Source organism: Arachis stenosperma, chromosome 6 (assembly GCF_014773155.1).
Source record: "Arachis stenosperma cultivar V10309 chromosome 6, arast.V10309.gnm1.PFL2, whole genome shotgun sequence".
In the NCBI taxonomy this organism is placed as follows: domain Eukaryota; kingdom Viridiplantae; phylum Streptophyta; class Magnoliopsida; order Fabales; family Fabaceae; genus Arachis; species Arachis stenosperma.
The window spans coordinates 94,944,778-94,966,770 of NC_080382.1; the positions used below are offsets into that span (position 1 = coordinate 94,944,778).

At 38.9% G+C, this 21,993-nt stretch overlaps 1 non-coding gene across 1 annotated transcript; it reads left to right on the forward strand.

Annotated features, from left to right (window-relative positions):
* The first annotated feature begins 13,247 nt into the window (after positions 1-13,247).
* Positions 13,248-13,355, forward strand: LOC130937482 (small nucleolar RNA R71). The gene has a single exon (XR_009068701.1). It is a non-coding gene; the product is annotated as a small nucleolar RNA R71 (small nucleolar RNA).
* The last annotated feature ends 8,638 nt before the right edge of the window (positions 13,356-21,993 follow it).

Consider the following 21,993-nt stretch of genomic DNA (forward strand, 5'->3'; position numbering starts at 1 on the left):
CAGCCCCCATGAAGGTCTAAGGACTAGGCGTCCAGAGATGCTTAATACAATAGTAAAAAGTCCTATTTATAATAAACTAGCTACTAGGGTTTACAGAAGTAAGTAATTGATGCATAAATCCACTTCCGGGGCCCACTTGGTGTATGTTTGGGCTGAGCTTGATCTATCCACGAGTTGAGGCTTCTATTGGAGTTGAACGCCAAGTTGTAACGTGTTTTGGGCGTTCAACTCCGGGTCGTGACGTGTTTCTGGCGTTTGACTCCAGACAGCAACATGGAACTGGCGTTGAGTGCCAGTTTACGTTGTCAATTCCCGAATAAAGTATGGACTATTATATATTTCTGGAAAGCTCTGAATGTCTACTTTCCAAAGCCGTTAAGAGCGCGCCATTTGAAGTTCTGTAGCTCCAGAAAATCCATTTCGAGTGCAGGAAGGTCAGATTCCAACAGCATCAGCAGTCCTTTGTCAGCCTCCTATCAAAGTTTTGCTCAAGTCCCTCAATTTCAGCCAGAAATTACCTGAAATCACAGAAAAACACAAAAACTCATAGTAAAGTCCAGAAATGTGAATTTATCATAAAAACAAATGAAAACATCCCCAAAAGTAGCTTGAACCTATTAAAAACTACCTAAAAACAATGCCAAAAAGCGTATAAATTATCCGCTCATCACCTAGCTTTAAGACATGAACCTTAAATTTTATTAATCATGAATTAAGAATAAGACTCAAAAATAGATATAAGATAAGACTAATAGTAATAGAAAACAAAATTTTAAATGACTCTAAAGTAGACTCCTAATGATAGAGGTTATCACAGAGTTAGGACTCAACAACCTTGATCTTGAGAAGTGGATGCTCCCTCAACTTGTGGGGTATTTGACCCTTCAAGGGAGAGCTTCTGGCGCTTTAGCTCCTGTAGCTCATGCCCCTGCTTCTCTTGTTCCTTCAGCAATTTGCAGAGCATGCAGTTTTGATTCTGCTGTTCTTCCTTAATTTGTTCCATAGCTTCTTGCAGCTTGGCAACAAATGCTTCTAGGCGGGTCCAGTAGTCAATTTCAGGAAGTTCAGGGAGGAACTCCTGCACCCTCCTTTTGATAGAGTTATCTTGCATTTGTGCTTCCATTGACTTCTTGGTGATTGGGTGTTCAATTGGGATGAATTCATCTACTCCCATCCTCACCCCAGCATCTTTACATAGCAAAGAGATTAAGCTTGGGTAAGCCAGTTTGGCTTCAGTGGAGTTCTTGTTTGCAATTGTGTAAATCTCACAAGCAATCAGATGATGAATCTCCACTTCTTTTCCCAGCATAATGCAATGAATCATCACTGCTCTCTTGATAGTAACCTCAGAACGGTTACTAGTGGGCAAAATAAAACGCCCTATAAAGTCCAACCAACCTCTTGCAACTGGTTTGAGATCTCCCCTCTTTAGTTGGTTTGGGACACCTTTTGAATTGGTCATCCACTTGGTTCCAGGGAGGCATATATCCTCTAGAACTTGATCCAACCCTTTATCTATTCTCACCATTCTCCTATTAAAGGATTCAGGATCATCTTGTAGTTGAGGCAATTTGAAGACCTCTCTTATTTTGTCCAGATGGAAGTAAATAATTCTCCCTCTGACCATGATTCTGTAGGTATGAAAAGTAGTTCCAGTCATTCTCTGCTTATCTGTCAGCCACAGATTTGAGTAGAATTCCTGAACCATGTTTCTTCCAACCTTTGTCTCAGGATTGGTTAGAACTTCCCATCCTCTGTTTCGAACTTGCTCTTGGATCTCCAGATATTCATCTTCTTTCAGATCAAATTTAACTTCCGAGATCACTGACCTTAGACCCATTATTTTATGGTAATGGTCTGCATGTTCTTTGGTTAAGAACCTCTCTTGGCTCCAAAGATCCTTTGGAGCATTCTCTTTCTTGCCTCTTGAATTGGTTTGTTTTCCTTTGGGAGCCATGATCTTGATGAGCCTTAGCTTAGTGATCACGGAAAAACACACCAAACTTAGAGGTTTGCTTGTCCTCAAGCAAAAGAAAGGAAGGAGGAGAGAGAGGAGGGGAGCAAATTCGAATGGTGGGGAAAAGGGGATGGCCGAACGTAAATTTATAAGGGAGGGGGAGAGATTTCGAAAATTTTGAAGGAGATTTGAGAAGATATGGAAAGAAATTGAGAAGATATTTGAGTGTTTTGAAGAAGATTTGGAAAGGATTTGAAAGAGATTTGAAGAATGATTTTAATTTTTGAAATTTGAAGGTGAATGATGAAAGTTTAAAATGTATTTATGCAGAAAATTATGGATCAAAACAAGAAAGTTTGAAAAAATGTGAAGTGGAAAGCAAAATCTCTGTCCGCCACCTATCTGGCGTTTAACGCCGAAATGTTGGCCATTATGGGCGTTTAACGCCCAGCCAGGTACCCTGGCTGGCATTAAACGCCAGAAACCCCTTCATCACTGGGCGTTTTGCTAAACGCCCAGGATGCTGCACACCTGGCGTTAAACGCCCAGAATGGGCACCATTCTAGCGTTTAACGCCCAAAATGGTACCTTTACTGGCGTTAAACGCCCAAAATGGTATCCATTCTAGCGTTTAACGCTCAGAGTACCCCTTACTGGCATTTTTTGGCCAGCAAGCTCCTTTTCTCTGTTTTTTGCACTGAATCCTTCTGTAACTCTGTGAATTCCTCCAATTTTTGATGATCACCCTTTGAGAATATGTATCAAACTTTTATAGAATAAAACAGATAACCTGCTAATGACTGGGTTGCCTCCCAGCAAGCGCTTCTTTATTGTCTTTAGCTGGACCATTACTGAGATTCATTCAAGCCTCAGTTTTGAGCATTCTTGCTCAAAATTGCTTTCAAGATAATGTTTGATCCTCTGTCCATTAACAATGAACTTTTTATCAGAATCAATATCCTGAAGCTCCACATATCCATATGGTGACACTCCTGTAATCATATACGGACCCCTCCACCGGGATTTAAGTTTTCCTGGGAATAGTTTGAGCCTAGAGTTGAAGAGCAAAACTTTTTGTCCTGGCTCAAAGACTCTGGATGACAACTTCTTGTCATGCCACTTCTTTGCCTTTTCCTTATAAATTTTTGCATTTTCAAAGGCACTGAGTCTAAATTCATCTAGCTCATTTAGTTGGAGTAATCTTTTTTCACCAGCTAACTTAGCATCCAGGTTTAGGAATCTGGTTGCCTAGTAGGCTTTATGTTCCAGTTCCACGGGCAGATGACAGGCCTTGCCATACACAAGTTGGTATGGAGAGGTTCCTATAGAAGTCTTGAATGCTGTTCTGTATGCCCACATAGCATCATCCAAGCTCTTTGCCCAATCCTTTCTACGGATAATTACAGTCCGTTCCAGGATTCTTTTTAGCTCTCTGTTAGAGACTTCAACTTGCCCATTTGTCTGTGGATGATACGGAGTTGCTACTTTGTGGTTAATTCCATATCGGACTATAGCAGAGTACAGCTATTTATTGCAGAAATGAGTGCCCCCATCACTGATTAGTACTCTGGGAACACCAAACCTGCTGAATATGTGTTTCTGGAGGAATTTCAGCACGGTCTTAGTATCATTATTGGGTGTGGCAATTGCTTCTACCCATTTAGATACATAGTATACCGCCACCAGAATGTAAGTGTTTGAGTATGATGGCGGGAACGGACCCATGAAGTCAATACCCCATACATCAAACAATTCAATCTCTAAGATCCCTTGTTGAGGCATGGCGTACCCATGAGGCAAGTTACCAGCTCTTTGGCAACTGTCACAGTTACGCACAAACTCTCGGGCATCTCTATAGAGAGTAGGCCAGTAGAAGCCACATTGGAGGACCTTAGTGGCTGTTCGCTCACTTCCGAAATATCCCCTATACTGTGATCCATGGCAATGCCACAGGATCCTTTGTGCTTCCTCTCTTGGTACACATATGCGGTTCATTCCGTCTGCACATCTCTTAAAGAGATATGGCTCATCCCATAGGTAGTACTTGGCATCTGAAATTAATTTCTTTCTTTGCATCCTGCTGTACTCCTGGGGTATGAACCTCACAGCTTTATAATTTGCAATGTCTGCAAACCATGGAGCTTCCTAAATGGCAAAGAGTTACTCATCTGGAAAGGTCTCAGAGATCTCAGCAGAAGGGAGGGACGCCCCAGCTACTGGTTCTATTCGGGACAGATGATCAGCCACTTGGTTCTCTGTCCCTTTTCTGTCTCTTATTTCTATATCAAACTCTTGCAGAAGCAGCACCCACCTTATGAGCCTGGGTTTTGAATCCTGCTTTGTGAGTAAGTATTTAAGAGCAGCATGGTCAGTGTACACAATCACTTTTGACCCTACTAAATAGGATCTAAACTTGTCAATGGCATAGACCACTGCAAGTAACTCTTTTTCTGTGGTTGTGTAATTCTTCTGTGCGTCATTTAGAATACAGCTATCATAATAAATGACGTGCAGAAGCTTGTTATGCCTTTGTCCCAACACTGCACTAATGGCATGGTCACTGACATCACACATTAGTTCGAATGGCAATGTCCAGTCTGGTACAGAGATGACTGGTGCTGTGACCAGCTTGGCTTTTAGGGTCTCAAACGCCTGCAGACACTGTGTGTCAAACACAAATGGTGTGTCAGCAGCTAGCAGGTTGCTTAGAGGTTCTGCAATTTTTGAAAAATCCTTTATAAACCTTCTGTAGAATCCTTCATGCCCCAGAAAGCTTCTGATTGCCTTAACATTGGCAGGTGGTGGTAATTTTTCAATTACCTCTACCTTTGCTTGATCCACCTCTATTCCCTTGCTTGAAATTTTGTGCCCAAGGACAATTCCTTCAGTCACCATAAAGTGACATTTCTCCCAGTTTAAGACCAGGTTAGTCTCTTGGCACCTTTTCAGGACAAGTGCTAGATGGTTAAGACAGGAGCTGAATGAGTCTCCATATACTGAGAAGTCATCCATGAAGACTTCCAGGAACTTCTCCACCATATCATAGAAGATGGATAGCATGCATCTCTGAAAAGTTGCAGGTGCATTACACAGTCCAAAAGGCATTCTTCTGTAGGCAAACACGCCAGAAGGGCAAGTGAATGCTGTTTTCTCTTAGTCTAAGGGTCTACTGCAATTTGGTTGTAACTTGAATAGCCATCCTAAAAGCAGTAATGATTATGACCAGCTAGTCTTTCTAGCATTTGGTCTATGAATGGTAAAGGAAAATGATCCTTTCTGGTGGCTGTATTGAGCCTTCTGTAATCAATACACATACGCCACCCTGTAACTGTTCTTGTAGGAATCAGTTCATTCTTTTCATTATGAACCACTGTCATGCCTCCCTTCTTGGGGACAACTTGGACAGGGCTCACCCAGGGGCTATCAGAAATAGGATAAATAATCCCAGCCTCTAGTAATTTAGTGACCTCTTTCTGCACCACCTCCTTCATGGCTGGATTTAGCCGCCTTTGTGGTTAAACCACTGGTTTGGCATCATCCTCCAATAGGATCTAGTGCATGCATCTTGCTGGGCTAATGCCCTTAAGATCACTTATGGACCATTCAAGAGCTGTCTTGTGTGTCCGTAGCACTCGAATTAGTGCTTCCTCTTCGTGTGAATTTAAAGCAGAGCTTATGATCACTGGAAATGTGTCACCCTCTCCCAGAAATGCATATTTCAGGGATGGTGGTAGTGGTTTGAGCTCAGGTTTGGGAGGCTTATCCTCTTCCTGAGAAATTTTCAAAAATTCTTTTATTTCCTCTGGTTCCTCCTGATCAGGCTGAACATCCTTGAAGATGTCCTCTAGCTCTGATTCTAGACTTTCAGTCATATTGATCTCTTCCACTAAAGAGTCAATAATATCAGTGCTCATGCAGTCATTTGATGTGTCTGGATGCTGCATGGCTTTGATAGCATTCAACTTGAACTCATCCTCATTGACTCTCAGGGTTACTTCCCCTTTTTGTACGTCAATAAGAGTTCGTCCAGTTGCTAGGAAAGGTCTTCCTAGGATGAGAGTTGCACTCTTGTGCTCCTCCATTTCCAGCACTACAAAGTCAGTTGGAAAGGCGAATGGCCCAACCTTGACAATCATGTCCTCAATTATGCTTGATGGATATTTAATGGAGCCACAGCAAGTTGGAGACATATCCGGGTTGGTTTGACTTCTTCAGTCAACCCAAGCTTTCTGATAGTGGATGCAGGTATTAGATTGATACTTGCTCCAAGGTCACATAGGGCTGTCTTGGTATAAGCATCTTCTAATGTGCATGGTATTATAAAGCTTCCTAGATCTTGAAGCTTTTCTGGTAAGCTTTTTAGAATGACTGCACTGCATTCTTCAGTGAGAAACACTTTTTCAGTTTCTCTCTAATCCTTCTTATGGCTTAAGATCTCTTTCATGAACTTAGCATAAGAAGGTATTTGCTCAAGTGCCTCTGCAAACGGAATATTTATTTCAAGAGTCTTTAGATAGTCTGCAAAGCGGGCAAATTATTTATCCTGTTCCACTTGGCGGAGTTTCTAAGGATAAGGCATCTTGGCTTTATATTCTTCAACCTTAGTTGCTGCAGGTTTATTCCCTACAGAGGTGGTTGAAGAAGCCTTTTTAGAGGGGTTACTATCAGCACTCTCAGGTGTCTGATTCCTCATTGGCGTTTGAACGCCAGGACTGGGTACAAGATGGGCATTTAACGCCAGCTTCCCACCTTTTTCTGGCATTTGAACGCCATAATTGGCTACCCATTGGGCGTTTAACGCCACTTTCTTACCCTTTTCTGGCGTTTGGACGCCAGAATTATTCCTCTCTGGGCTCTTACTGTCCTCAGAGGGATTTTGGGTAGTTGGTTGGTCATCCTCTGTCAGTTATTCCTTTCTTAGCTTTCTGTTGCTTTGAGTTGATACATTCAATGTCTTCCCACTCCTTAATTTAACAGCTTGGCATTCTTCTGTTATCTGTTTAGATAGCTGTTGTTTTGTCTGATTCAACTGTGATTCTATATTCTTGTTAGCAATTTTAGTTTCTTGGAGCATCTCTTTAAATTCTGCTAACTGGTTTGCCATCAGGAGTACTTGCTGATTAAGCTCAACAATCTGTTCTTGAGGATTAGGATCAGTAGTTATTGCCATAGCTTCCTCTTTTATAGAGGACTCATTGCTAGAATATAGATGTTGATTTCTAGCAACAGTATCTATGAGCTCTTGAGCCTCTTCAATCGTCTTCCTCATATGTATAGATCCACCAGCTGAGTGGTCTAGAGACATTTGAGCTTTTTCTGTAAGCCCATAGTAGAAGATGTCTAACTGTACCCACTCTGAAAACATTTCAGAGGGGCATTTTCTTAGCATACCTCTGTACCTCTCCCAGGCATTATAAAGGGATTCTTTATCCTCTTGTTTAAAGCCTTGGATGTCCAGCCTTAGCTGTGTCATCCTTTTTGGAGGGTAAAATTGATTCAGGAATTTGTCTGATAACTGTCTCCATGTTTTTATGCTTGCTGTGGGTTGGTTATTCAACCACCTCTTAGCTTGATCTTTTACAGCAAATGGAAACAGTAATAATCTGTAGACATCCTGATCCACCTCTTTATCATGTACTGTGTCAGCAATTTGTAAGAACTGTGCCAGAAACTCAGTAGGTTCTTCCTGTGGAAGATCGGAATACTGGCAATTTTGCTGCACCATGATAACGAGTTGAGGATTTAGCTCAAAGCTGCTTGCTTTAATGGGAGGTATACAGATGCTACTCCCATATGCAGCTGTAATGGGGTTAGCATATGACCCCAGAGTCCTTCTGGACTGCTCAATTCCACTTAGGTCCATGATGGGGAAAGGGAAGTGATATGGATCACAAGTAAAGTATAAAATTGTTTTTTTTTTGAATGACCGAAAATGATAAAATAAAACAAAAGGAAAATAAAATAAAATTTTGAAAACTAAAAGAAAATAAAATCAAAGAAAATTGAAAACTAAATCAATTAATTAATTAAAAAGATTTTGGAATTAGCAATTGAAAAGATATGATTGAAAATTATTTTGAAAAAGATTTGATTTTTGAAATGAGGAAAGAGAAAAACCACAAAATGACACCAAACTTAAAATTTTTAGAAAATCAAACACAAATTTTCGAAAATTTAAAGAAAAACACACAGAAGACACCAAACTTAGAATTTTTTTTAAAGGTAAAGAAACACTAAGGCTATGCAAATTCGAAAAAATAAGAGAAAGTAAAAGCATGCAATTGACACCAAACTTAAAATATGAAACTAGACTCAAATAAAAGACTCTAAACCAACAAAATAAAATACTCCTAATCTAAGCAACAAGATAAACCGTCAGTTGTCCAAACTCGAACAATCCCTGGCAACGGCGCCAAAAACTTGGTGCATGAAATTGCAATCACACTTTTGCAATTCCGCACAACTAACCAGCAAGTGCACTGGGTCGTCCAAGTAATACCTTACGTGAGTAAGGGTCGATCCCACGGAGATTGTCGGCTTGAAGCAAGCTATGGTTATCTTGTAACTCTTAGTCAGGATATCAATAATTCTCAGGTTTAATTGTGATGAGTAAGAGAACATGAAATAAATACTTGTTTTGCAGTAATGGAGGACAGGTTGAGGTTTTGGAGATGCTTTATCTTCTGAATCTCTGCTTTTCTACTGTCTTCTTCTTCAAGCACGCAAGGCTCCTTCCATGGCAAGCTGTATGTAGGGTTTCACTGTTGTCAATGGCTACCTCCCATCCTCTCAGTGAAAATGTTCAACACGCTCTGTCACAGCACGGCTATTCATCTGTCGGTTCTCAATCAGGTTGGAATAGAATCCAGTGATTCTTTTGCGTCTATCACTAACACGCAGCCTTCAGGAATTTGAAGCTCGTCACAGTCATTCAATCCTTAAATCCTACTCAGAATACCACAGACAAGGTTTAGACCTTTCGGATTCTCTTGAATGCCGCCATCAATTCTAGCTTATACCACGAAGATTTTGATTAAGGAATCCAAGAGATATCTACTCAATCTAAGGTAGAACGGAGGTGGTTGTCAGGCACACGTTCATAGGAGAGAATGATGATAAGTGTCACGGATCATCACATTCATCAAGTTTAGGAACAAGTGATATCTTAGAATAGAAGCAAGTGTGATTGAATGAAAAACAGTAGTAATTGCATTAATCCATCAAGACACAGCAGAGCTCCTCACCCCCAACCATGGGGCTTAGAGACTCATGCCGTAGAAGATACAATAAGAAATGTGTAAAGTGTCATGAGGTCCAGATACAATGTCGAAAGGTCCTATTAATAGTGAACTAGTAACCTAGAATATACAGAAATGAGTAAATGACGTAAAAATCCACTTCCGGGGTCTACTTGGTGTGTGCTTGGGCTGAGCATTGAAGGTTTCATGTGTAGAGACTTTTTCTGGAGTTAAACGCCAGCTTTTGTGCCAGTTTGGGCGTTTCACTCCAATTTTTGTGCCAGTTTCGGCGTTAAACGCTGGGAATTCTGAAGCTGATTTGCAACGCCAGTTTGAGCCATCAAATCTCAGACAAAATATGGACTATTATACATTGCTGGAAAGCTCAGGATGTCTACTTTCCAACGCAAGTGAGAGCGCGCCAATTGGGCTTCTGCAGCTCCAGAAAATCCACTTCGAGTGTAGGGAGGTCAGAATCCAACAGCATCTGCAGTCCTTTTCAGCCTCTGAATCAGATTTTTGCTCAGGTCCCTCAATTTCAGCCAGAAAATACCTGAGATCACAAAAAAATACACAAACTCATAGTAAAGCCCAGAAAAGTGGATTTTAACAAAAAACTAATAAAAATATAATAAAAACTAACTAAAACATACTAAAAACATACTAAAAACAATGCCAAAAATCGTATAAATTATCCGCTCATCAGTTCTCATGGAGCTTCACAGATGTTCAGAGCATTGTTGGGACCTCCTAACACCAAACTTAGAGTTTGAATGTGGGGGTTCAACACCAAACTTAGAGTTTGGTTGTGGCCTCCCAACACCAAACTTAGAGTTTGATTGTGGGGGATTTGTTTGACTTTGTATTGAGAGAAGTTTTTCATGCTTCCTCTCCATGGTTGCAGAGGAAGATCCTTGAGATTTAAACACAAGGTAGTCCCCATTCAATTGAAGGACTAGCTCTCCTCTGTCAACATCAATCACAGCTTCTGCTGTGGCTAGGAAGGGTCTTCCAAGGATGATGCATTCATCCTCATCCTTCCCAGTGTCTAAGATTATGAAATCAGCAAGGATGTAAAGGCCTTTAACCTTCACTAACACGTCCTCTACCAATCCATAAGCTTGTTTTATTGACTTGTCTGTCAACTCTAATGAGATTCTTGCAGCTTGTACCTTAAAGATCCCCAGTTTCTCCATTACAGAGAGTGGCATAAGATTTATACCTGACCCCAGGTCACACAGAGCCTTCTCAAAGGTCATGGTGCCTATGGTACAGGGTATTAAGAATTTACCAGGATCTTGTTTCTTTTGAGGTAAAGTTTGTTGAACCCATATATTTAGTTCACTAATGAGCAAGGGAGGTTCATCTTCCCAAGTCTCATTATCAAACAACTTGGCAATCAGCTTCATGATGGCTCCTAGATATTGAGTGGTGCACGAAATTGTGATCATCAACAATGGCGCCAAAAACTTGGTAGCGCTCTCAAACGTGAATCACACTTTGTCACAATTCCGCACAACTAACCAGCAAGTGCACTGGGTCGCCCCAGTAATACCTTACGTGAGTAAGGGTCGATCCCACAGAGATTGTTGGTATGAAGCAAGCTATGATCATCTTATAAATCTCAGTCAGGCGGATAATAATTGATTATTGGGTTTTCGAAAATATAAAGAGATAATTAATTTATTAATAAAGGATAGAAATACTTATGTAATTTCATTGGTAGGAATTTCAGATAAGTGTATGGAGATGCTGTATTCCTTTTGAATCTCTGCTTTCCTACTGCATCCATCCAATCCTTCTTACTCCTTTCCATGGCAAGCTGTATGTAGGGCATCACCGTTGTCAATGGCTACATCCCATCTTCTCAGTGAAAAAGGTCCAAATGCTCTGTCACGGCATGGCTAATCATCTGTTGGTTCTCGATCATGTTGGAATAGAATCCCTTGATTCTTTTGCGTTTGTCATCACGCCCAGCAATCGTGAGTTTGAAGCTCGTCACAGTCATTCAATCCCAGAATCCTACTCGGAATACCACAGACAAGGTTTAGACTTTCCGGATTCTCATGAATGCCGCCATCAATTCTAGCTTATACCACGAAGATTCTGATTAAGGAATCCAAAAGATACGCACTTTAGCTTTCGCTTGTAGAACGGAAGTGGTTGTCACGCACGCGTTCATACGGATGGATGATGATGAGTGTCACGGATCATCACATCCATCAGGTTGAAGTACGAATGGTATCTTAGAACAGGAATAAATCGAATTGAATAGAAAATAATAGTAATTGCATTAAAACTTGAGGTACAGCAGAGCTTCACACCCTTAATCTATGGTGTGTAGAAACTCCACCGTTGAAAATACATAAGTGATGAAGGTTCAGGCATGACCGAGAGGCCAGCCCCCAAGGTCTAAGAACTAAACGTTCAAAGATGTCTAATACACTAGTAAAAAGTCCTATTTATAATAAACTAGCTGCTAGGGTTTACAGAAGTAAGTAATTGATGCATAAATCCACTTCCGGGGCCCACTTGGTGTATGTTTGGGCTGAGCTTGATTGTTACACGAGCTGAGGCTTATCTTGGAGTAGAACGCCAAGTTGTAACGTGTTTTGGGCGTTCAACTCTGGTTCGTGACGTGTTTCTGGCGTTTGACTCTAGAATGCAACATGGAACTAGCGTTGAGCACCAGTTTACGTCATCAATTCCCGAATAAAGTATGGACTATTATATATTGCTGGAAAGCTCTGGATGTCTACTTTCCAACGCCGTTGAGAGCGTGCCATTTGAAGTTATGTAGCTCCAGAAAATCCATTTCGAGTTCAAGGAGGTCAGATTCCAACAGCATCAGCAGTCCTTTGTCAGCCTTTTATCAGAGTTTTGCTCAGGTCCCTCAATTTCAGCCAGAAAATACCTGAAATCATAGAAAAATACACAAACTCATAGTAAAGTCTAGAAATGTGAATTTAGCATAAAAACTAATGAAAACATCCCTAAAAGTAGCTTGAACCTATTAAAAACTACCTAAAAACAATGCCAAAAAGCGTATAAATTATCCGCTCATCATTGAGCAACTTGTTCTTCAGTTACATCTTCATCCTCTTCAGAGAAAGAATAGTTCTCAGAGCTCATGAATGGCAGGAGGAAGTTTAATGGAATCTCTATGGTCTCTATATGAGCCTCAGATTCCTTTAGGTCTTCAATAGGGAACTCCTTTCTGTCTGGGGGACGTCCCATGAGGTCTTCCTCATTGGGATTCACATCCTCCCCTTCCTCTTTGGATTCTTCCATTTTGATTATATCAATGGCCTTGCACTCTCTTTTTGGATTCTCTTCTGTATTACTTGGGAGAGTACTAGGAGGAGTTTCAGTGATTTTCTTACACAGCTGACCCACTTGTGTCTTCAAGTTTCTAAGGGAGGATCTTGTTTCATTCATGAAACTTAAAGTGGCCTTAGATAGATCAGAGACTATGTTTGCTAAGTTAGAGGGGCTCTGCTCAAAATCTCTGTCTGTTGCTGAGAAAATGATGGAAATGGCTTGCTATTGCTAAGCCTGTTTCTTCCACCATTATTAAAGCCTTGTTGGGGCTTTTGTTGATCCTTCCATGAGAAATTTGGATAATTTCTCCAAGAGGGATTATAGGTGTTTTCATAGGCTTCACCCATGTAATTCACCTCTGCCATTGCAGGGTTCTTAGGATCATAAGCTTCTTCTTCAGAAGATGCTTCTTTTGTACTATTGGATGCATTTTGTAATCCATTCAGACTCTGAGAAATCATGTTGACTTACTGAGTTAACATTTTGTTATGAGCCAATATGGCATTCAGAGCATCAATTTCAAGAACTCCCTTCCTTTGAGGCGTCCCATTATTCATAAGATTCCTCTTAGAGGTGTATATGAATTGGTTATTTGCAACCATCTCAATGAGTTCTTGAGCTTCTGCAGGCATTTTCTTTAGGTGAATAGATCCACTTGCAGAATGGCCCAGTGACATCTTAGAGAACTCAGATAGACCATCATAGAATATATCCAAAATGGTCCACTCAGAAAGCATGTCAGAAGGGCACTTTTTGGTCAACTGCTTATATCTTTCCCAAGCTTCATAGAGGGATTCACCATCTTTTTGCTTGAAGGTCTGAACATCCACTCTAAGCTTGCTCAGCTTTTGAGGAGGAAAGAACTTGGCCAAGAAGGCCGTGACCAGCTTATCCCAAGAGTCCTATCTTTAGGTTGTGAGTCCAACCATGTTCTAGCCCTGTCTCTTACAGTAAAAGGGAAAAGCATGAGCCTGTAGACTTCAGGATTTACTCTATTAGTCTTAACAGTATCACAGATCTGCAAGAACTCAGTTAAAAACTGATAGGGATCTTCTGATGGAAGTCCATGAAACTTGCAGTTCTGTTGCATTAGAACAACTAGTTGAGGCTTCAGCTCAAAATTGTTTGCTCCAATGGCAGGGATTGAGATGCTTCTTCCATAAAAGTTGGAAGTAGGGGTAGTATAATCACCAAGCATCCTCCTTGCATTATTATTGAGTTTGGCCATGTCTCCTTCTTTTTCGAGATTCTCTGTAAGGTTTTCTCTGGATTGTTGTGCTTTAGCTTCTCTTAGCTTCTTCTTCAGAGTCCTTTTCAGGTTCAGGATCTGCTTCAACAAGAATGTTCTTGTCCTTGCTCCTGCTCATATGAAAAAGAAGAGAACAGAAAAGGAAGAGGAATCCTCTATGTCATAGTATAGAGATTCCTTTATGTGAGTAGAAGAAGAAAAGAACAGAAGAAGAAAAATTCGAACACAGAGAGAGAAGAGAAGAGGGTTCGAATTATGAGTAGAAGAGAAGTGTTAGTAGATAAATAAATAAATAGAAGGAGATGAGAGGGAGAGAATTTCAAAAATTGTTTTTGAAAAAAAAGTTAGTGATTTTCGAAAATTAAGAGAAGAAATAAAATTAAAATTTAAACAATTAGTTAAATAAAAAGAATTTTTGAAAAAGAGTGAGGAATTTTCGAAAATTAGAGAGAAAAGTAGTTAGGTGGTTTTGAAAAAGATAAGAAATAGTAAAACAAACAAAAAGTCAATTAGTTAGTTGAAAAAGATTTGAAAATCAATTTTGAAAAGATAAGAAGTTAGAAAAGATTTTTGAAATCAATTTTGAAAAAGGTATGATTTGAAAAAGATAAGATTGAAAAGATATGATTGGAATTTATTTTGAAAAAGATTTAAAAAAGAAATTTAGAAAGATTTGATTTTTAAAATTAAAATTAATTACTTGACTAACAAGAAACTAAAAGATATGATTATAAAAATTAAAGATTGAACCTTTCTTAACAAGAAAGTAACAAACTTCAAATTTTTGAATCAATCACATTAATTGTTAGTAAAGTTTTCGAAAATTATGAAATAAAATTAAGAAAAAGATTTTGAAAATCAATTTTAAAAAATTTCAAAAATAATAAAAAAATGAAAAAGATTTGATTTTTGAAAAAGATTTTGAAAAGAAAGGATTTTAGAAATTGAAATCTTGACTTGACTAATAAGAAACAACTTATTTTAAAAATTTTTGACTAAGTCAACCCAAAGATTTCGAAAATTTATGAAATAAATAAGGGAAAGATATTTTTTTATTTTTGAATTTTTAATGAGGAGAGAGAAAAACTTAAATATGACCCAAAATATCAAAATTTTGGATCAAAACCAATGATGCATGCAAGGACACTATGAATGTCAAGATGAATACCAAGAACACTTTGAAGATCAAGATGAACATCAAGATTTATTTTTGAAAAATTTTCAAGAAAAGAAAAAACATGCAAGACACCAAACTTAGAAAGTTTTATTGTTTAGACTCTAAGAATTCAAGAATGCATATGAGAAACAAGAAAAGACACAAAACAATAAAAATGAAAGATCAAGCACGAAGACTTACCAAGAACAACTTGAAGATCATGAAGAATACATGCATGAGTTTTCAAAAAATGCACAAATTTTAAAAACATGCAATTGACACCAAACTTAAAAATTGACACTAGACTCAAACCAGAAACACAAAATATTTTGTTTTTATGATTTTATAAATTTTTTTTTCGAAAATTAAATTGGAAAAATAAAAAAAAAGTAGAAAAAAATTTTTTGAAAGATTTTTTAAAACCTTTTGAAAAATAAAATAATGGTTAAAACAAGAAGAAAATTACCTAATTTGAGCAATAAGATGAACCGTCAGTTGTCCAAACTCAAACAATCCCCAGCAACGGCGCCAAAATCTTGGTGCACGAAATTGTGATCTCAATGGCGCCAACAACTTGGTACGCACAATTGTAATATCATTCTTTTTCAAAACTTCGCACAACTAACCAACAAGTGCACTGGGTCGTCCAAGTAATAAACCTTACGTGAGTAAGGGTCGATCCCACAGAGATTGTCGGCTTGAAGCAAGCTATGGTCATCTTGTAAATCTCAGTCAGGCAGATTCTAATGGTTATAATGGTTTTCGAATATGAAGATAAATAAAGCATAAAATAGAGATAGAGATACTTATGTAATTCATTGGTGGGAATTTCAGATAAGCGCATGAAGATAATGTGTTCCTTTTGAATCTCTGTTTTCCTACTGCTTTCATCCAATCATTCTTACTCCTTTCCATGGCAAGTTGTATGTAGGGCATCACCGTTGTCAATGGCTACTTCCCATCCTCTCAGTGAAAATGGTCCAAATGCGCTGTCACATCACGGCTAATCATCTGTCGGTTCTCGATCATGTTGGAATAGAATCCAGTGATTCTTTTGCGTCTGTCACTACGCCCAACACTCGCAAGTTTGAAGCTTGTCACAGTCATCCTATCTCAAATCCTACTCGGAATACCACAGACAAGGTTTAGACTTTCCGGATCTTAGGAATAGCCGCCAATAATTCTAGCTTATACCACGAAGACTCTGATCTCACGGAATGGGAGGCTCGGTTGTCAGGTGAGGCAACCATGCATCGTGGGTCAGGAATCCAAGAGATACACACTCTAGCTTTTGCAGGTAGAACGGAAGTATTTGTCAGGCACGCGTTCATAAGTGAGAATAGTGATGAGTGTCACGGATCATCACATTCATCAGGTTGAAGTGCGAATGAATATCTTAGAATAAGAATAAGCATGAATTGAATAGAAAATATTAGTAATTGCATTAATACTCGAGGAACAGTAGAGCTCCACATCTTAATCTATGGTGTGTAGAAACTCCACCGTTGAAAATACATAAGAACAAGGTCTAGGCATGGCCGAATGGCCAGCCTCCCCAAATAGCATGTGAATACAAAAATTCGGGAAAAGGACCCCCAGTACAATAGTAAAAAGTTCTATTTATACTAAACTAGTTACTAGGGTTTACAGAAATAAGTCTAAGTGCAGAAATCCACTTCCGAGGCCCACTTTGGTGTGTGCTTGGGCTGAGCTTTGAGCTTTACACGTGCAGAGGCTTTTCTTCGGGTTAAACGCCAAGTTGTAACGTGTTTTTGGCGTTTAACTCTGGTTTGTGACATGTTTCTGGCGTTTTACTCCAGAATGCAGCATGGAACTGGCGTTGAACGCCAATTTGTGTCGTCTAAGCTCGAATAAAGTATGGATGTCTACTTTCCAACGCAATTGAGAGCGCGCCAATTGGAGTTCTGTAGCTCCAGAAAATCCATTTCGAGTGCAGGGAGGTCAGAATCCAACGGCATCTGTAGTCCTTTTTCAGCCTCCTATCAGATTTTTGCTCAGGTCCCTCAATTTCAGCCAGAAAATACCCGAAATCACAGAAAAACACACAAACTCATAGTAAAGTCCAGAAATGTGAATTTTGCATAAAAACTACTAAAAACATCCCTAAAAGTAGCTAGATCCTACTAAAAACTACCTAAAAACAATGCCAAAAGCATATAAATTATCCGCTCATCATCAACTTCTATTCACAAGTCCTAATCCTCTCCCTTGGGAAGGATTAGATTTAGTGACTAACAAGCCAACCAACAATGAACCAATTACAATTGAACTCTTGAGTATTCCAACTCAAGGTTCTCCTTTTAATCAATTCCCAATCAAGTTGGGGAACTACTCCATCATCATAAATGTAGACTTCACAAAATTAATGGGGAAAATAAAAAAAAGGCATAATAAACAATAATCAAAGAGATTAATTAAAAGTAAAAATAGTCTTGTATTAATGAACTCTAAAAATAATCCAATGTTAACTCTGAACAATTTAAGAATATGAAAGAGTAAATGAAAAGTAGATAAACAAAATAGAATGACCAGTTCCGGAGGTAGACTCTTCTCAAAATCCAAAGCCAAAAAAAATCTTCAAATCCTAAATTATGAATGTAAAAAGAGAAACCTAGGGGAGGAGTAAAATCAGATCTAAAAACTAGAAATTATGCGGAATGAATTGTTCTCCTTGTCTCTGCATGTTCCCTGGCTTTAATCTGTGTTTCTGGGCCGAAAACTGGGTTGAAACGCGGCCCAAAATCTATGCCAGCGACTTTTGTAATTCTGCAGATTGCGCACGTCACGCGACCGCGTCGTCCACGCGTTCGCCTCACTCAGCGTTTCTCATGCCACGCGTGCGCGTCGTCCACGCATTCGCGTCACTCGTGCAGCTTCCAATCCACGCGGTCGCATCAGGCATGCGAGCGCGTCACTGTGATTTCCTCCATTTTGCACGGTCGCATGAGCCATGCGCTCGCGTCACTTTTTGCTGGTCATCTCCTCAATTCCTTGTGTTTCTTTCATTTTTGCAAGCTTCCTCTCCATTCCTTACGCCATTCCTGCCCTATGAAGCATGAAACACTTAACACACAGATCACGGCATCGAATGGTACAAAGGAAAATAAAAATATACAATTAAAAGGTCTTTAGGAAGCAAGTTTTCAATCATGGAACATTTTCAGGAAGGAATTGTAAATACATGCAAATTATATGAATAAGTGGGTGAAGACTTGATAAAATCACTCAATTAAACACAATATAAATCATAAAATAATGGTTTATCAACCTCCCTACACTTAAACATTAGCATGTCCTCATGCTTAGTTAAAGAAGATAAATCTAAATGAATAGGGACATGTGAGACTCATGCAATCCAATGCAACCTATATACACATGAATGCAACTATATGATTTTGTTTATATGATTAAAAATAGATAAGTTCTCTAAGACAAAACATGGGGCAGATTCCACTAATTCAAATCATACAGTAAAAGTAGGTAAATTTGTAAGAAGATAGCTCGTGAAAGCAGGGAACACAGGATCGAGCATTGAACCCTTACTGCTGGTGCGTGTGCACTCCAATCTTCTCTAATATATGGGGTAATCACTCTATCCTTCTCTAATCATGCTTTCAAATTTTTTTGTTTTTCACCTAACCAATCAACAATCTTAAAGTGCAAATGCAAACATCATGAGGTCTTTTCACAGTTGTAATGGGGCTAAGGTAAGGGTGAGGGTCTACATATGGCTAAGTGAGCTTATACATTGAATCTTTAATTAACTCGAGCTTTCACCTAACATACATATAATCTATATAATTTCAACATTCATACTTAGCTACCCAAAATTTCTTTTTCACATTCCATACTCATGCATCAACCTTTATTTTAATTTTATCACATGTGCATTGATTATTGAACTCTGACTTATCATTGGGGTGATTTTGTCCCCTTATTCACTAAAATAAAGATTTTTTTTACTTAGCTTATCAATGCACATAGATTTGTAATCTTTCTTTTATGGTTTCACATGAATAGGTACCCAAATTCCCCTTATTTTATCATGACATATTCTCCTATTACCCTTTATTCCCACAATTTTCCCATACTCAGTTAACACACAAATTCTATCTTAAGCTAACCAAAGATTCAATTGGGATTTTCAATTATTTTTCTGCTTAAGGCTAGTAATGTGGTAAAATATAGAACAAATGGGATTAAAGATGGCTCAAAGTGGTTAACAAAGGTAATTAAAAGGGTAGGCTTATTTGGGATATGTGAGCTAAACAAACAATGGCCTCAATCATATGCATGCATATAACACATTAACGTTGGACATATAGGATAAAACAAAATTCAGATTACAATCATAGAGAAGTAAACACACAAGAAAAAAAATGTTTATGGTTAAATAGTGTAACCATGTATTAAGGCTCAAAGTTTCACGGGTTGTGTGTGTTTTTAGCTCAAAAACCCTGTTCCAATTTCAACTTCAAACAAATTTAACATAAATATTTTGATTCAGATTAGTGAAATTTTTCAAAAAAAAAATTAGGGTCTTAAAAGAAACTTATTATCTTTTCAATCAGGTAGAACATGCATGCAATTAACCTACTACTATCCGATCTATCCTATTCTAAAGAAAAAGAAGTTGGTGTTAGGGGAAAGAATTACCTCCAGAAGTCAGGTACTGACTGATGTGCAGAAAACGATCCGACACAAAACTCACCGGCAAGTGTACCGGGTCGCATCAAGTAATAATAACTCACATGAGTGAGGTCGATCCCACAGGGATTGAAGGATTGAGCAATTTTAGTTTAGTGGTTGATTTAGTCAAGCGAATCAAGTATTGATTGAGTGTTTGGTATCCAACAGTAAGTATATGACAGTAAATGTAAAGGGGGAAGGGTAGAATTGCAGAAATTAAAAGAAACTGAAAGTAAAAGGACTGAATCTTAAAGAACAAGAAATTAAATGATTGAAACTTAAAGTGCAAGAAATGTAAATTGTAGTAACTTAAAGTGCAAGGAATATAAATTGCTTGAATGAAAAAGGGATTTGAGGACTGGGATTTCAGAATCTAAGCAAAGAGAAATTGAATTGCAACAATTAATAGAGCAGAAATTGAATTAGAAGCAAGTAGAACTCAAACAGTAAGGAAATTAAGTGCAGCAAAGGTTCACAGAAGAACCAAAAGGAAATTGGGGTCTCAAGACTCCAGAGACTAGGTAAGCCTAGATCTCAATTGCCTTCCCAGATCCAAATTCACAAAGCAATTAACAAGAAATTGAAGAAGAAGCAGTAAAGGGAATGTAAATGAATTCAATTATGCAGAAGAGAAATTAAAGAGCTCTTGAGTGGAGATTGAGACAGAATTTCCTCAATTCTTAGCACCAAGACTCAAATAAGAAAAGTAGAAATTGCCCAAGCAAGAACCAGGAAGAAGAGAGATCAATTCTCCTCCCAAATTCTCAGAAATCTTGGTGAAGTCTCTCAAAGAAAAATTGCAAAATTCAAAGCTCTAAGCCAAAAGTGCAAAATTCAAAAGTCAAGTAAAAGGTCCTAATTACATTAAACTAGCTCCTATTTATACACTTTCTATTCTTGGATCTTGGGGTTTGGATGGGCTTTTGAATTGGTGAAGAAATGAATTAAATTGGATTTTTAATTCAATTTTTGGCCCATGAAAAATTTCTTCCAGGAGGCTGCCCTGCCCTTGCGGAAGGCAGGGTAGAAAATGGTGCGTGTTGGTGCTTGCGTGCGTTGGTGCGTGCGGTGCGTGCTGCAGGATGCTGCCCTGCCCTTGCGGAGGGCAGGGCAGAAATTTTTGGTGCGCCAGATTTGATGCCCGTGCGCCAGATTGATGCTGCCGAAGCCCCCTTGGTGCGCCAGAATGGTGCGCTGACCGTGCCACATCAAAATGCTGCCCTGCCCTCGCGGAGGGCAGGGCAATGTCTCCAAATTGAAGCCCCGTGTTCGTAACTTGGATGACACACACGCTACCTATTTTCCTTGGTTCTCTTGGTACCAAAGTGAGGCTTAAATCCTTGCTTCCTCATGGTGCCGTGTTCGATTCTTGTAGCAAGCATAGGTGAACTTTTTCCTTTGATTTATTCCTCTAGTGAGCCCGATACTGCCCTTGAGGAGGGCAGGGCAATGTTTTGATCTTCTTGATTCCAAGGCACAGATTTGTGCTCTGCCCTTGTTGTGGGCAGGGCAGAGTTGCCTTTCAAGCCTTGTTCCCTTATGTTGCCCTCCTAGAGGGCAGTGTGCCCTTGTGGAGGGCAATGCTTGCTTCCTCCATTTTTGCGCCACACTTTTTCTCCTTGGGCCACGCTTCCTTAAGACACGCTTCCTCTTTTCTTCTTTTCTTCACCTACAATAAACCAAAACAACCACTCAAAGTATCACTAAATTCACAAGGCTTATAAATCAATTAAAAATCAATTAAATTCAGCTTAAACCTTATGAGTTAACATTAATTTCATGGTGGTTGTTTGATTTAAAGAAGTTATGTATTTTCACTCCAAATCACTTACTTAGGATGCAAGAAAGTGCATAAAGACTAATAAAACAAGTGAAATTAGCTTGAAAAATGGGTATATGATGACCAGTCATCACAACACCAAACTTAAATCTTGCTTGTCCCCAAGCAAGCATCAAAACTAAGAGAAAATGAAATGAACAAGAAAAGAAACATATCCTTATTAAGCAAATAGCAGAACTTGATTTATGGAGTCTTTATGCAGACAATGATAACTCAATTATTGTTGCTGTTACATAATATACATCTTTCATCAAAGGCTTGCTAAACTTGCTGTTATAAGACTTACTTTTTAATCACTCCCTTGCTAACTTTTCTTTCTTATAATGCTTAACAAGCTTATTCTTTTGGAGGTTTGGTGTTTAATGTTGCAGTAGTAGCCTTTGGCTTTATTATTTACTCAACATCTTTCCACCACAGACACATGGCTCACTATTTCTTCCTAGGATCATTGATGCCCAGCATCTCTTTGGATAACTAAATGTTCTATATCTAAGTTGCTCTTTATTGTGGACTTTCAATTGG